At 41.7% G+C, this 17,448-nt stretch overlaps 1 protein-coding gene across 1 annotated transcript in view; it reads left to right on the plus strand.

Moving 5' to 3' along the window:
- The first annotated feature begins 9,804 nt into the window (after nucleotides 1–9,804).
- Nucleotides 9,805–17,448, plus strand: part of LOC118376901 (stAR-related lipid transfer protein 13-like) — a 134,949-nt gene continuing 127,305 nt past the window's right edge. The window contains exon 1 of the mRNA XM_052521994.1: nucleotides 9,805–10,163. The gene's annotated coding sequence lies outside the window, so the exon portion shown is untranslated. The remainder of the gene's footprint in view (nucleotides 10,164–17,448) is intronic.

The following is a 17,448-nucleotide window of genomic DNA, read 5'->3' on the forward strand; positions in this document are numbered from 1 at the left end:
TGGCCCCATCCGAGGACACCCCCGGACAGGGCCAAACAGGAAGGATATAACCCCACCCACTTTGCCAAAGCACAGCCCCCACACCACTAGAGGGATATCTTCAACCACCAACTTACCATCCAGAGACAAGGCTGAGTATAGCCCACAAAGATCTCCGCCATGGCACTTTGTTTTTGTCATACCAGAGAGATGTGTGCAATGCTCTTGACAGATTAAAATATGTTGTGCAGCCTTGTGTCCCACTTTACTGGGAGGTTTATTACTGAATGAGCCCTCATTTCATCTGGTGTCCTGGGGACCCTAAAGGGGTCTGTATGATGCCCATCTGAAAGAGTTTAGAACAGTTTGTGCATATATTATGACAACATTTTGTAACGTTTTTGTTAGTTTTGGTCTTCTGCAAGGTTTTCTGGGCTGTTCGTGCACACAACATTTTTTCTCAAGGCAAGCTGAAGTCTGTAGCCGAAGTCTACGCCCCATCGTCGGTGAATGGTCAACAGGAGAGATTCTTCAATGTTTGTTGTCATTCAGCTAGAGACTAATAGTTTTCATGCAAGTTTTTTCACTTCCCGAAATACTGCACCAAACATCTTAGTTAGATGTAAAATTGTGCAACTAAGATCTCGGTAAAAACATCAGAAGGAAAAACATCAGAAGGAAAAACATCAAAAGGAATGACAGATGTCTTGAGTGATAGAATAATTCTGAGATTATTTTCTGGCTACAGTGTCTCAAAATGGACAAACAGTACCATATCTGATATTTTCTAGTTTTTTCAAGTGAAGGTCTTTTTATTAAGGAAGTATGTGGGAACACTCATTCGGAAGTCGGCTAGGCACCAGCCTATGATTGCGTCATGACCCCTGACAATCACAACTTTGTCCAATGGGCTCTCTGTTAGAGGGAGGGAATTCTATATACTATACATCAGCAGAAGATGAAGAGGTGTGTCATAAAAGACAATAAAATAGAAATACCCAGTAGAAACATTGTAATCAACTCTAGAGGAACAGCAGTATCCTGTTTCTGGCCCTGGCATGCTTGCATCTCTAGCTGTTGGTTGTCTTGGCAGACTCTTCTAGTCCCTCCGGCCATGACTTCACATAGCTGTCATAGCAGCCTGCGGGTTGGGGAAACAGCTCTATATTGCTCACCGCTCACCAGCAGAGCAATATCCCATCAACCCTGCCTCCTGTCAATCTACCACCTGAATCACACATAGAGACATGCACAAGCGCTCACCCACACGCATGCACGCAAGCATGTACGCACACATATACACACACACATACACACTGTTGTTGTAAGATTTTAGTTCACGGCTAGATACTAGGTACTGTGTCATTACATTAGCCAGTTAGGATTGAGACAATTAAGTAAGCTCTGCACAGCACAGCTCAACTCAACTGCTTTTCAGACCAGGTGCTCTCTTTTCCCTAATTTAGTCGTTCCTCCTCCTCTCTCTCTCTCTCTCTCTCTCTCTCTCTCTCTCTCTCTCTCTCTCTCTCTCTCTCTCTCTCTCTCTTTCTCGCTCTCGCTCTCGCTTTCTCTTTCTCCATGGACACAAACAAGTCTGTTCTCCAGCGGGGCAGCGAGGCCTGCCTTTCGAAACATTGAGCTGTGTTTGACTAGAGCTGTTCCCAGCCCTAACCCTAACCCCTGGTCACACAGAACCTGGAACAGACAGACCCTGTCTGTGTCCAAAATGGCACTCTATTCCATATGTAGTTTACTGCTTTTGACCAGGGCCTCTGCACTATATTGGGGATAGGGTGGCATTTGGGAGGCAGGCAGGCAGGACCTCTTAACCTCAGCAGCTGAGCCAGATGAGACCAGAGGAAGACAAAGGCAGCCTTTCACTAAAACAGACATTTTTTCAACATGTTCCTCCAACTGTTGCCCCAATGTTGTTCATAAGAGCTGGCAAAGGGAATAATTAGTTCTCTCCTCTCTCCTCTCTCCTCTCTCCTCTCCTCTCCTCTCCTCTCCTCTCCTCTCCTCTCCTCTCCTCTCCCTCTCCTCTCCTCTCCTCTCCTCTCCTCTCCTCTCCTCTCCTCCTCTCCTCTCCTCTCCTCTCCTCTCCTCTCCTCTCCTCTCCTCTCCTCTCCCTCCTCTCCTCTCCTCTCCTCTCCTCTCCTCTCCTCTCCTCTCCTCTCCTCTCCTCTCCTCTCCTCTCTTCTCTTCTCTTCTCTTCTCTTCTCTTCTCTTATCTTATCTTCTACACTGAAAAAAATATAAATGTAAAGTGTTGTTCCCATGTTTCATGAGATGAAATAAAGGATCCCAGAAATGTTCCATAAGCTTATATCTCTCAAATGTTGTGGACAGATTTTTTTACATCCCTGTAAGTTAGTAATTCTCCTTTGCCAAGATAATCCATCCACCTGACAGGTGTGGCATATCAAGAAACTGATTGAACAACATTATCATTAAACAGGTTTACCTTGTGCTGGGGGCAATAAAAGGCCACAAATGCACAGTTTTGTCACACAGCACGATGCTACAGATGTCCCAAGTTTTGAGGAATTGTGCAATTTGCATGCTGACTGCAGGAATGTCCACCAGAGCTGTTGCCAAATAATGTCATGTTAATTTCTCCACCGTAATCCTCCTCCAACCTTGTTTTGTTTTGGCAGTATGTCCCACTGGCATCACAACCGCGTTGTTTGGACGAGCGGTTTGCTGATGTCAACGTTATGGGAGAGTATCTCCATTTATTCAGGAGCAGGCTACTTAACTGGTTGGAGTTTTCCTGCTTTGTGTCTCGTTCCAAAGTCGTGTCATTTTGAACACAGAGGTCAGAGATCATAACAGACCGTATAAGACACTGTAGTAAAGATGATTTTTATCTGCTCGTTCAGACAACAACAAAACCAGATAGGACCACCAAGGACACTAAGGAATGTCATTCAACCAAGCAGCATGCAACAGAACCAAAAGGGTTTTCTCTCTAGATACATTGTAGACTTCTGACTCTTTCCAGATTCTGTCGCCATTGAACACTACTGTATGTGAAACACCACAGGAAAATCGCTATATTAACTGTTTTACCTAAAGAAAACATCTAAACCTCTTTCCTTACAACTATGGCACAGTTAATTTAGATATGACAATACTGTACAAGCAGAACATGACTATTTCTTGTGTGTATGACTGTTCTCTGATATTTGGATGTACTGGTATGTTAGGGCGGGGTTGGTTGATCATAAACCTCTTAAACTAGATATATAGAGTGCCGTGACAACGGCAGCACATAGAACAGCTTTCCAATGAGATGGCAGAAGCAATTGTTGACAGAGAAAGATATCCATGACTGTATAGCAAAGTATTTTATGAATGAGAGTAAGACAGAGGAGGTCAGAGTGCAGCAGGGGCTGCTTTGTGATTATGGCTTCAAGAGAGAGGAGGAGAGAGGATGGGAGGAAGATGGGTTAGGAAGATCAGGGAGAGGGGGTGAGGAGAGGGTATAGATGAATGCAGCTGCTTTCTCTCTCTCTCTCTCTCTCTCTCTCTCTCTCTCTCTCTCTCTCGCTCGCTCTCGCTCTCGCTCTCGCTCTCGCTCTCTGGAGTGGAGTGGATTTCAGGGTGATTTACAGAGAGTGAGCTCCTTTGGCATTCTTCATTAGCTACTTTAGCCAATCAGGTGGCCCCTAATGAATGTAAATAACACACACTCAGCCAATCAGCAGACAGCATCTGTAGTGAACCCCCTCGCGTGTGTGTATGTTTACTCTTCATAACACCCTCTGATGAGCTCTATATGACAGGCTTCTAGTTAGTTCTAAGAGTGACTCTATCTCCTACTGAGTGCAGACAGAGTTCTATATGACAGGCTTCTAGTTAGTTCTAAGAGTGACTCTATCTCCTACTGAGTGCAGACAGAGCTCTATATGACAGGCTTCTAGTTAGTTCTAAGAGTGACTCTATCTCCTACTGAGTGCAGACAGAGCTCTATATGACAGGCTTCTAGTTAGTTCTAAGAGTGACTCTATCTCCTACTGAGTGCAGACAGAGCTCTATATGACAGACTTCTAATTAGTTCTAAGAGTGACTCTATCTCCTACTGAGTGCAGAGTTCTATATGACAGGCTTCTAGTTAGTTCTAAGAGTGACTCTATCTCCTACTGACTGCAGACAGAGGTCTATATGACAGGCTTCTAGTTAGATAAGAGTGACTCTATCCTACTGAGTGCAGACAGAGTTCTATATGACAGACTTCTAGTTAGTTCTAAGAGTGACTCTCTCCTACTGAGTGCAGACAGAGTTCTATATGACAGACTTCTAGTTAGTTCTAAGAGTGACTCTATCTCCTGTGCAGACAGAGTTCTATATGACAGACTTCTAGTTAGTTCTAAGAGTGACTATCTCTACTGAGTGCTGATCAGTTCTATCCGACAGCTTCTAGTTAGTTCTAAGAGTGACTCTATCTCCTACTGAGTGCAGAGTTCTATACGATAGCTTCTAGTTAGTTCTAAGAGTGACTCTATCTCCTACTGAGTGCAGACAGAGTTTATATGACAGGCTTCTAGTTAGTTCCAAGAGTGACTCTATCTCCTACTGAGTGCACAGAGTTCTATACACAGGCTTCTAGTTAGTTCTAAGAGTGACTGCCCATCTCCTCTGAGTGCAGACAGAGTTCTATATGACAGGCTTCTCCAAGAGTGTTAAGTGCTGACAGAGTTCAACGACAGGCTTCTAGTTATTCTAAGAGTGACTCTATCTCCTACTGAGTGCAGACAGAGCTCTATATGACAGGCTTCTAGTTAGTTCTAAGAGTGACCCATTTTTTTCTCCTACTGAGTGCAGAGTTCTATTGACAGGCTAGTTAGTTTAGTGACTCTATCTCCTACTGAGTGCAGAGTTCTGTTCGACACTAGTTAGCTAAGAGTGACTTATCTCCTACTGGCCAGAGTCAGGCTTCTAGTTAGTTCAAGATGAGAACTTGTTCTCTAGTTAGTTCTAAGAGTGACTCTATCTCCTACTGGTTAGAGTTCTATACGAAGGTGAAATAAAAAAATAAAAAAAAGTTCTAAGAGTGACTCTATCTCCTACTGAGTGCAGACAGAGCTCTATATGACAGACTTCTAGTTAGTTCTAAGAGTGACTCTATCTCCTACTGAGTGCAGAGTTCTATATGACAGGCTTCTAGTTAGTTCTAAGAGTGACTCTATCTCCTACTGACTGCAGACAGAGTTCTATATGACAGGCTTCTAGTTAGTTCTAAGAGTGACTCTATCTCCTACTGAGTGCAGACAGAGTTCTATATGACAGACTTCTAGTTAGTTCTAAGAGTGACTCTATCTCCTACTGAGTGCAGACAGAGTTCTATATGACAGACTTCTAGTTAGTTCTAAGAGTGACTCTATCTCCTACTGAGTGCAGACAGAGTTCTATATGACAGACTTCTAGTTAGTTCCAAGAGTGACTCTATCTCCTACTGAGTGCTGACAGAGTTCTATACGACAGGCTTCTAGTTAGTTCTAAGAGTGACTCTATCTCCTACTGAGTGCAGAGTTCTATACGACAGGCTTCTAGTTAGTTCTAAGAGTGACTCTATCTCCTACTGAGTGCAGACAGAGCTCTATATGACAGGCTTCTAGTTAGTTCCAAGAGTGACTCTATCTCCTACTGAGTGCTGACAGAGTTCTATACGACAGGCTTCTAGTTAGTTCTAAGAGTGACTCTATCTCCTACTGAGTGTAGACAGAGTTCTATATGACAGGCTTCTAGTTAGTTCCAAGAGTGACTCTATCTCCTACTGAGTGCTGACAGAGTTCTATACGACAGGCTTCTAGTTAGTTCTAAGAGTGACTCTATCTCCTACTGAGTGCAGAGTTCTATACGACAGGCTTCTAGTTAGTTCTAAGAGTGACTCTATCTCCTACTGAGTGCAGAGTTCTATACGACAGGCTTCTAGTTAGTTCTAAGAGTGACTCTATCTCCTACTGAGTGCAGACAGAGCTCTATATGACAGGCTTCTAGTTAGTTCTAAGAGTGACTCTATCTCCTACTGAGTGCAGAGTTCTATACGACAGGCTTCTAGTTAGTTCTAAGAGTGACTCTATCTCCTACTGAGTGCAGACAGAGCTCTATATGACAGACTTCTAGTTAGTTCTAAGAGTGACTCTATCTCCTACTGAGTGCAGACAGAGTTCTATATGACAGACTTCTAGTTAGTTCCAAGAGTGACTCTATCTCCTACTGAGTGCTGACAGAGTTCTATACGACAGGCTTCTAGTTAGTTCTAAGAGTGACTCTATCTCCTACTGAGTGCAGAGTTCTATACGACAGGCTTCTAGTTAGTTCTAAGAGTGACTCTATCTCCTACTGAGTGCAGACAGAGCTCTATATGACAGGCTTCTAGTTAGTTCCAAGAGTGACTCTATCTCCTACTGAGTGCAGACAGAGTTCTATATGACAGGCTTCTAGTTAGTTCCAAGAGTGACTCTATCTCCTACTGAGTGCTGACAGAGTTCTATACGACAGGCTTCTAGTTAGTTCTAAGAGTGACTCTATCTCCTACTGAGTGCAGACAGAGCTCTATATGACAGGCTTCTAGTTAGTTCTAAGAGTGACTCTATCTCCTACTGAGTGCAGAGTTCTATACGACAGGCTTCTAGTTAGTTCTAAGAGTGACTCTATCTCCTACTGAGTGCAGAGTTCTATACGACAGGCTTCTAGTTAGTTCTAAGAGTGACTCTATCTCCTACTGAGTGCAGACAGAGCTCTATATGACAGGCTTCTAGTTAGTTCTAAGAGTGACTCTATCTCCTACTGAGTGCAGAGTTCTATACGACAGGCTTCTAGTTAGTTCTAAGAGTGACTCTATCTCCTACTGAGTGCAGACAGAGCTCTATATGACAGGCTTCTAGTTAGTTCTAAGAGTGACTCTATCTCCTACTGAGTGCAGAGTTCTATACGACAGGCTTCTAGTTAGTTCTAAGAGTGACTCTATCTCCTACTGAGTGCAGACAGAGCTCTATATGACAGGCTTCTAGTTAGTTCTAAGAGTGACTCTATCTCCTACTGAGTGCAGAGTTCTATACGACAGGCTTCTAGTTAGTTCTAAGAGTGACTCTATCTCCTACTGAGTGCAGACAGAGCTCTATATGACAGGCTTCTAGTTAGTTCTAAGAGTGACTCTATCTCCTACTGAGTGCAGAGTTCTATACGACAGGCTTCTAGTTAGTTCTAAGAGTGACTCTATCTCCTACTGAGTGCAGACAGAGCTCTATATGACAGGCTTCTAGTTAGTTCTAAGAGTGACTCTATCTCCTACTGAGTGCAGAGTTCTATACGACAGGCTTCTAGTTAGTTCTAAGAGTGACTCTATCTCCTACTGAGTGCAGACAGAGCTCTATATGACAGGCTTCTAGTTAGTTCTAAGAGTGACTCTATCTCCTACTGAGTGCAGACAGAGCTCTATACGACAGGCTTCTAGTTAGTTCTAAGAGTGACTCTATCTCCTACTGAGTGCAGACAGAGCTCTATATGACAGGCTTCTAGTTAGTTCTAAGAGTGACTCTATCTCCTACTGAGTGCAGACAGAGCTCTATATGACAGGCTTCTAGTTAGTTAGTTCTAAGAGTGACTCTATCTCCTACTGAGTGCAGACAGAGCTCTATATGACAGGCTTCTAGTTAGTTCTAAGAGTGACTCTATCTCCTACTGAGTGCAGACAGAGCTCTATATGACAGGCTTCTAGTTAGTTCTAAGAGTGACTCTATCTCCTACTGAGTGCAGACAGAGCTCTATATGACAGGCTTCTAGTTAGTTCTAAGAGTGACTCTATCTCCTACTGAGTGCAGAGTTCTATACGACAGGCTTCTAGTTAGTTCTAAGAGTGACTCTATCTCCTACTGAGTGCAGACAGTGCTCTATATGACAGGCTTCTAGTTAGTTCTAAGAGTGACTCTATCTCCTACTGAGTGCAGACAGAGCTCTATATGACAGGCTTCTAGTTAGTTCTAAGAGTGACTCTATCTCCTACTGAGTGCAGACAGAGCTCTATATGACAGGCTTCTAGTTAGTTCTAAGAGTGACTCTATCTCCTACTGAGTGCAGACAGAGCTCTATATGACAGGCTTCTAGTTAGTTCTAAGAGTGACTCTATCTCCTACTGAGTGCAGACAGAGCTCTATATGACAGGCTTCTAGTTAGTTCTAAGAGTGACTCTATCTCCTACTGAGTGCAGAGTTCTATACGACAGGCTTCTAGTTAGTTCTAAGAGTGACTCTATCTCCTACTGAGTGCAGACAGAGCTCTATATGGCAGGCTTCTAGTTAGTTCTAAGAGTGACTCTATCTCCTACTGAGTGCAGACAGAGCTCTATATGACAGGCTTCTAGTTAGTTCTAAGAGTGACTCTATCTCCTACTGAGTGCAGACAGAGCTCTATACGATAGGCTTCTAGTTAGTTCTAAGAGTGACTCTATCTCTTACTGAGTGCAGACAGAGTTCTATATGACAGGCTTCTAGTTAGTTCTAAGAGTGACTCTATCTCCTACTGAGTGCAGAGTTCTATATGACAGGCTTCTAGTTAGTTCTAAGAGTGACTCTATCTCCTACTGAGTGCAGACAGAGCTCTATATGACAGGCTTCTAGTTAGTTCTAAGAGTGACTCTATCTCCTACTGAGTGCAGACAGAGCTCTATATGGCAGGCTTCTAGTTAGTTCTAAGAGTGACTCTATCTCCTACTGAGTGCAGACAGAGCTCTATATGACAGGCTTCTAGTTAGTTCGAAGAGTGACTCTATCTCCTACTGTGTGCTGACAGAGTTCTATATGACAGGCTTCTAGTTAGTTCTAAGAGTGACTCTATCTCCTACTGAGTGCAGACAGAGCTCTATATGACAGGCTTCTAGTTAGTTCTAAGACTGACTCTATCTCCTACTGAGTGCAGACAGAGTTCTGTTCCCCCTGGACTTCTCTGGATCAGAGGTCAGGTTAGTTCAGACTCCTTCCTTTACTAGTCTAATGTTGTGCAGAGCTGCCATCAATGACTCCTGTCTGTCATTCAGTAATGGACAGCACATGGCTGAACTGAAGTAGATTAGTTATGACTAACTTCACATTTTAACTGTATTATTTTGGACAAACAAGGCACTATCACTATGGCAAATACTTCACATACCTTATTATGTCTCTGTTTGACACATTTCCCTATAACATAGCAGCATATCATTGACCCTGAGAAGATCCTTTGGAACTCCTTATCTCTGCTATCTGTGTCTTTATATTTTAACCAGCTACAGCAGGATATCAAGGCATGTTGCCACTCCTCCTCAGTAGGAATCCACTCTGCTGTGCCTGACTGCCATGCTGTTGCATCCAAATGGGATGATACACACACACACGCACACACACGCACACACACACACACACACACACACACACACACACACACACACACACACACACACACACACACACACACACACACACACACACACACACACACACACACACACACACACACACACACACACACACACACACACACACACACACACACACACACACACACACACACACACACACACACACACACACACTCACACACATTCTGAGTCCAGTGACAATAGAGTCATTAGCTCACTCTGTCTTCACAGCCAAACTTGTTGTGTTAGCTGGAACCACATATTACCTTGTTCTCTTACTGTGCCAAATACTACTCCTCTCCCTCACTTCATCTCTATCTCCCCCCTCCCTCTCTCTCCTACCTCTCTCTCCTCCCCGTTCCACCTCCCACACAAATGCACACACTCACTCTCACACTCCTACTTACACATATTCTGAATGGCTTAGTCAGAGCGCTAGCAACATGCACAGAGGTATCCAGCGTTAACCTCCAGTAAGCCCTGAGGGAGGACAGATAGGTATAGTTGAGGAATAATTGAGGAAGACCTGCTTGAGTGGCTTCACTTCTGACACTTCTGACTGGAGACTCTTCTACTCTCTCTTTTTTCACTCTCTCTTCTACTGTTCTGTTCTCTTCTGACAGACTCTCTTAGTCCCTCTCTCCCTCACTCTCTATCCTGCTCTCTCTCTTGTCTTAAGAGAACTGTGGCTTCACTATAGGACTCTGTCTCTCTCCAGTGTTTTGTTGCTGTGGTCTCAGTTTGTCTGTTTAGACAATAAACAGGACTCTTCTCCACCTAACAGGTAAGACTCTACTTGTGTCTCAAATGGCACCCTATTCCCTATATAGTGCATAACTTTAGATCAAAGCCCTATCCATATCGGTCCGGGTCAAAAGTAGTGCAATATAAAGGGAATAGGGTTCCATTTTCTGTCGGTTAGTTTTTTGTTTTCATTGCCCTATTAGACACTTTCCATCTCTGACATGTCAGTTCTAGTGTCCTCACCATGGGTTAGTGTGAGCTGTAGAGGTTAAAACTGCTGTTACAACTTTCTGCCTTGATCAAGTTGTATTACTTTGTACTTTGTTTGTCTATGTTCACATCCAACTCTATATCTATGTTCACATCCAACTCTATATCTATGTTCACATCCAACTCTATATCTATGTTCACATCCAACTCTATATCTATGTTCACATCCAACTCTATATCTATGTTCACATCCAACTCTATATCTATGTTCACATCCAACTCTATATCTATGTTCACATCCAACTCTATATCTATGTTCACATCCAACTCTATATCTATGTTCACATCCAACTCTATATCTATGTTCACATCCAACTCTATATCTATGTTCACATCCAACTCTATATCTATGTTCACATCAACTCTATATCTATGTTCACATCCAACTCTATATCTATGTTCACATCCAACTCTATATCTATGTTCACATCCAACTCTATATCTATGTTCACATCCAACTCTATATCTATGTTCACATCCAACATCTATGTTCACATCCAATCTATCTTCACATCCAACTCTATATCTATGTTCACATCCAACTCTATATCTATGTTCACATCCAACTCTATATCTATGTTCACTTCCAACTCTATATCTATATTCACATCCAACTCTATATCTATGTTCACATCCAACTCTATATCTATGTTCACATCCAACTCTATATCTATGTTCACATCCAACTCTATATCTATGTTCACATCCAACTCTATATCTATGTTCACATCCAACTCTATATCTATGTTCACATCCAAATCTATATCTATGTTCACATCCAACTCTATATCTATGTTCACATCCAACTCTATATCTATGTTCACATCCAACTCTATATCTATGTTCACATCCAACTCTATATCTATGTTCACATCCAACTCTATATCTATGTTCACATCCAACTCTATATCTATGTTCACATCCAACTCTATATCTATGTTCACATCCAACTCTATATCTATGTTCACATCCAACTCTATATCTATGTTCACATCCAACTCTATATCTATGTTCACATCCAACTATGTTCATATATCTATGTTCACATCCAACTCTATATCTATGTTCACATCCAACTCTATATCTATGTTCACATCCAACTCTATATCTATGTTCACATCCAACTCTATATCTATGTTCACATCCAACTCTATATCTATGTTCACATCCAACTCTATATCTATGTTCACATCCAACTCTATATCTATGTTCACATCCAACTCTATATCTATGTTCACATCCAACTCTATATCTATGTTCACATCCAACTCTATATCTATGTTCACATCCAACTCTATATCTATGTTCACATCCAACTCTATATCTATGTTCACATCCAACTCTATATCTATGTTCACATCCAACTCTATATCTATGTTCACATCCAACTCTATATCTATGTTCACATCCAACTCTATATCTATGTTCACATCCAACTCTATATCTATGTTCACATCCAACTCTATATCTATGTTCACATCCAACTCTATATCTATGTTCACATCCAACTCTATATCTATGTTCACATCCAACTCTATATCTATGTTCACATCCAATCCAACTCTCCAATATCTATGTTCACATCCAACTCTATATCTATGTTCACATCCAACTCTATATCTATGTTCACATCCAACTCTATATCTATATTCACATCCAACTCTATATCTATGTTCACATCCAACTCTATATCTATGTTCACTTCCAACTCTATATCTATATTCACATCCAACTCGATATCTATGTTCACATCCAACTCTATATCTATATTCACATCCAACTCTATATCTATATTCACATCCAACTCTATATCTATGTTCACATCCAACTCTATATTCACATCCAACTCTATATCTATGTTCACTTCCAACTCTATATCTATATTCACATCCAACTCGATATCTATGTTCACATCCAACTCTATATCTATATTCACATCCAACTCTATATCTATATTCACATCCAACTCTATATCTATATTCACATCCAACTCTATATTCACATCCAACTCTATATCTATGTTCACTTCCAACTCTATATCTATATTCACATCCAACTCGATATCTATGTTCACATCCAACTCTATATCTATATTCACATCCAACTCTATATCTATATTCACATCCAACTCTATATTCACATCCAACTCTATATCTATATTCACATCCAACTCTATATCTATGTTCACATCCAACTCTATATCTATATTCACATCCAACTCTATATCTATATTCACATCCAACTCTATATCTATGTTCACATCCAACTCTATATTCACATCCAACTCTATATCTATGTTCACTTCCAACTCTATATCTATATTCACATCCAACTCGATATCTATGTTCTATACATCCAACTCTATATCTATATTCACATCCAACTCTATATCTATCTCCAACTCTATATCTATATTCACATCCAACTCTATATCTATATTCACATCCAACTCTATATTCACATCCAACTCTATATCTATGTTCACTTCCAACTCTATATCTATATTCACATCCAACTCGATATCTATGTTCACATCCAACTCTATATCTATATTCACATCCAACTCGATATCTATGTTCACATCCAACTCTATATCTATATTCACATCCAACTCTATATCTATATTCACATCCAACTCTATATCTATGTTCACATCCAACTCTATATCTATATTCACATCCAACTCTATATCTATATTCACATCCAACTCTATATCTATGTTCACTTCCAACTCTATATCTATATTCACATCCAACTCGATATCTATGTTCACATCCAACTCTATATCTATGTTCACTTCCAACTCTATATCTATATTCACATCCAACTCGATATCTATGTTTACATCCAACTCTATATCTATATTCACATCCAACTCTATATCTATATTCACATCCAACTCTATATCTATGTTCACATCCAACTCTATATCTATATTCACATCCAACTCTATATCTATATTCACATCCAACTCTATATCTATGTTCACTTCCAACTCTATATCTATATTCACATCCAACTCGATATCTATGTTCACATCCAACTCTATATCTATGTTCACTTCCAACTCTATATCTATATTCACATCCAACTCGATATCTATGTTCACATCCAACTCTATATCTATATTCACATCCAACTCTACATCTATATTTACATCCAACTCTATATCTATGTTCACATCCAACTCTATATCTATATTCACATCCAACTCTATATCTATGTTCACATCCAACTCTATATCTATATTCACATCCAACTCTATATCTATATTCACATCCAACTCTATATTCACATCCAACTCTATATCTGTGTTCACATCAAACTCTATATCTATATTCACATCCAACTCTATATTCACATCCAACTCTATATCTATGTTCACATCCAACTCTATATCTATATTCACATCCAACTCTATATCTATATTCACATCCAACTCTATAGCTATGTTCACATCCAACTCTATATCTATATTCACATCCAACTCTACATCTATATTTACATCCAACTCTATATCTATGTTCACATCCAACTCTATATCTATGTTCACATCCAACTCTATATCTATATTCACATCCAACTCTATATCTATATTCACATCCAACTCTATATTCACATCCAACTCTATATCTATATTCACATTCAACTCTATATCTATATTCACATCCAACTCTATATCTATGTTCTCATCCAACTCTATATCTATATTCACATTCAACTCTATATTTATGTTCACATCCAACCCTACATCTATATTCACATCCAACTCTATATCTATATTCACATCCAACTCTTTGATTGTGTTTGTAGATCAATTTTATAGAAGACAAAAAAATATCTAAAACAATTGTATGTTTCTTAAATTGAAGAAAATAGTTCAGATAAAATTCATCAAGAGATTGAATTCCTCAGTTGTGGGATCTGTTTCACAGAATAAAAACATGTAGAGACTAGGGTTGAATATTTGATTGAGAATCAACCAATTTTCCATCCCGAGAAAATTGAAAGAAATTACTGGGCTTCCCGGTATTCTCGAAGTGCTATTTAAAAGTGTGAAATACAATCACCCCCAAAATCAGACATGATTATACCGCTGGAAATGGCTAAATATACACATGCACTAATGATTTCTTGTGGTATTATTTGCAATTTAATCAACTCAAAAGTTCTCTCAAAGTCTCCACACTATTTTGTTGATGTAGCCTAGTTTTAATGAAGGCCTATGAAGCACTATTGGCCGACTGGTCAAATATTATGAGGTTATTACAGTGTTGTTATAATTAGGCAACATAAATGTTAGCCTACATTTGACTGAAAGATGCATCATGGTACTTTTCTCTCCCCTTGCACCTGGCTATCGGAGGAATTTGGGAAAGTTGTGGCTGTTTTTACTTTATGATATCCGCCTATTGTGCTAATCAAACAGATAAACGTAGCGGAGATTCAGCACCATGGATAGCGCCGTGGTTGATCATTGCCCGTGAATCTAAACCGCTGTGCATCATGTGCTATTCTAAGGCAAGCTATATTTTACATAAAAACTAACATTTTCTTCCTGCATTCGTTATCATTCCTTAGCCCAAAAAAAGCTATGACATTTCTAGCAAATTCTAGTCAATGATCATCTCTCAAGGTCTTGTTTTAAAATGTTTGTCACAGCATAAAATACATGAATCACAAGCCTTCTGGCTACACCAACTTGGACTATAAAATGAAATTAAATAAAGAGGTCAAAATCCAGAGATTATTATTTTCCGTTATCTGGAACTGAACACCCTCCTCTGCAACTGGATCCTGGACTTCCTGACGGGCCGCCCCAGGTGGTGAGGGTAGGCAACAACACATCTTACTGGACATGCACAACTCCCAACGTCATCATTAATATGTTTGTTGAAGACACAACGGTGGTAGGCCTGATCACCGACGACGTTGAGACAGCCTATAAGGAGGAGGTCAGTGACCTGGTAGTGTGGTGCCAGAACAACAACCTCTTCCTCAATGTCAGCAAAACGAAGGAGCTGATCCTGGGTTACAGAAAACAGGAGGGCTGAGCACACCCCCATCCACATCGACTGGGCTGAGGAGCTGGTTGGGAGCTTCAAGTTCCTCTGTGTCCACATCACTAAGGAATTAACATGGTCCACACACACCAACAAAGTCATGAAGAAGGCACAACAATTCCTCCTCTTGGCTTGGGCCCTCAGATCCTCAAAAAGAAAAACAAATAGCGCACATAGAACAGATCTACAGATCTACAGCATTTGTGTATTTGAGCAGTTGTTATAAGAGCTAGAGTCAGGGCCATGGTCCAAGATGCAGCAGCTGCTTGGCTCTCAGGGCAGCAGGGTATGTGTGTGTGTGTGTGTCAAAAGAGCAGCAGGCTATACTGTAGCTACATGGGCACCAGATCTCTGATTCTCCATAGCTGTTTCATGGATAGCTGTGTGTCAACTTAGGAGTCATCCATTACACCATACACACTTACAAAAAGGTGCTATCTAGAACCTAAAAGGGTTATTTTACTGTCCCAATAGGAGAACCCTTTGAAGAACCCTTTTAGGTTCCAGGGTAGAACCCTTTGTTTCCCGGTAAAACCCTATTAGGTTCCATGTAGAACTCTTTCCACAGAAACCAATTTGTAAGTCGCTCTGGATAAGAGCGTCTGCTAAATGACTTAAATGTAAATGTAAATGAAACCAAAAAGGTTTCTACCTTGAACCAAACAGGGTTCTCATATGGGACAGCCGAAGTGTGTACAGATCAACCATACTAATAAATAACCATCCATTTGTCACGCCCTGACCATAGAGAGCCCTCGGTGTTCTCTATGGTGTTTTAGGTCAGGGCGTGACTAGGGCGTTTTCTAGTTTTCATTTTCTATGTTGGTGTGAGTATGGTTCCCATTTGGAGGCAGCTGATGATCGTTGCCTGTAATTGGGGATCATACTTAGTGTGGTCCTTTTCCCACCTGCGTTGTGGGATAGTGCTTGTGTTTAGTGCTATGTGCACTACGAACTTTGGCGGGAGTCGCCAAGGAGTATAGGAGGACAGCGACGACGCCGGGGTCCGCGGCCACAGAAACCCCAACATTTCGGTCGAGGCAAGGAGAGAGCCAGAGACCGTCGGGGAGTCGATGGAGCAGTGTGAGGAGGGAAATGGGAGAGAGATGATGGTTAGGTGTATTCTGCAGCGCATTCGCCCTGAAGAGCGCCTTCCCCAGCCCGGTATGTCCTGTGCCGGCTTTCCCACACTCGCCCTGAAGAGCGTGTCATCAGTCCGGTGAAACCTCTGCCGGCTCCACGCACCAGGCCTCCAGTGTGCTTTCCCAGCCCGGTACATCCTGTGCCGGCTCACAGTCCAGGCCTTCCAGCGACGGTTCACAGTCCAGGCCTTCCAGCGACGGTTCACAGTCCAGACCTTCCAGCGACGGTTCACAGTCCAGACCTTCCAGCGACGGTTCACAGTCCAGACCTTCCAGTGACGGTTCACAGTCCAGACCTTCCAGCGACGGTTCACAGTCCAGACCTTCCAGCGACGGTTCACAGTCCAGACCTTCCAGCGACGGTTCACAGTCCAGAGCTTCCAGCGACGGTTCACAGTCCAGACCTTCCAGCGACGGTTCACAGTCCAGACCTTCCAGCGACGGTTCACAGTCCAGAGCTTCCAGCGACGGTTCACAGTCCAGACCTTCCAGTGATGGTTCACAGTCCAGACCTTACAGCGATGGTTCACAGTCCAGACCTTACAGCGATGGTTCACAGTCCAGACCTTCCAGTGATGGTTCACAGTCCAGACCTTACAGTGATGGTTCACAGTCCAGACCTTACAGCGATGGTTCACAGTCCAGACCTTCCAGTGATGGTTCACAGTCCAGAGCTTACAGCGATGGTTCACAGTCCAGACCTTACAGTGATGGTTCACAGTCCAGACCTTACAGCGATGGTTCACAGTCCAGAGTTTCCAGCGACGGTTCAAAGTCCAGTTTCCAGCGACGGTTCACAGTCCAGAGTTTCCAGCGATGGTTCACAGTCCAGACCTTCCAGCGACGGTTC

Source organism: Oncorhynchus keta, chromosome 1 (genome assembly GCF_023373465.1).
Source record: "Oncorhynchus keta strain PuntledgeMale-10-30-2019 chromosome 1, Oket_V2, whole genome shotgun sequence".
NCBI classification, from domain to species: domain Eukaryota; kingdom Metazoa; phylum Chordata; class Actinopteri; order Salmoniformes; family Salmonidae; genus Oncorhynchus; species Oncorhynchus keta.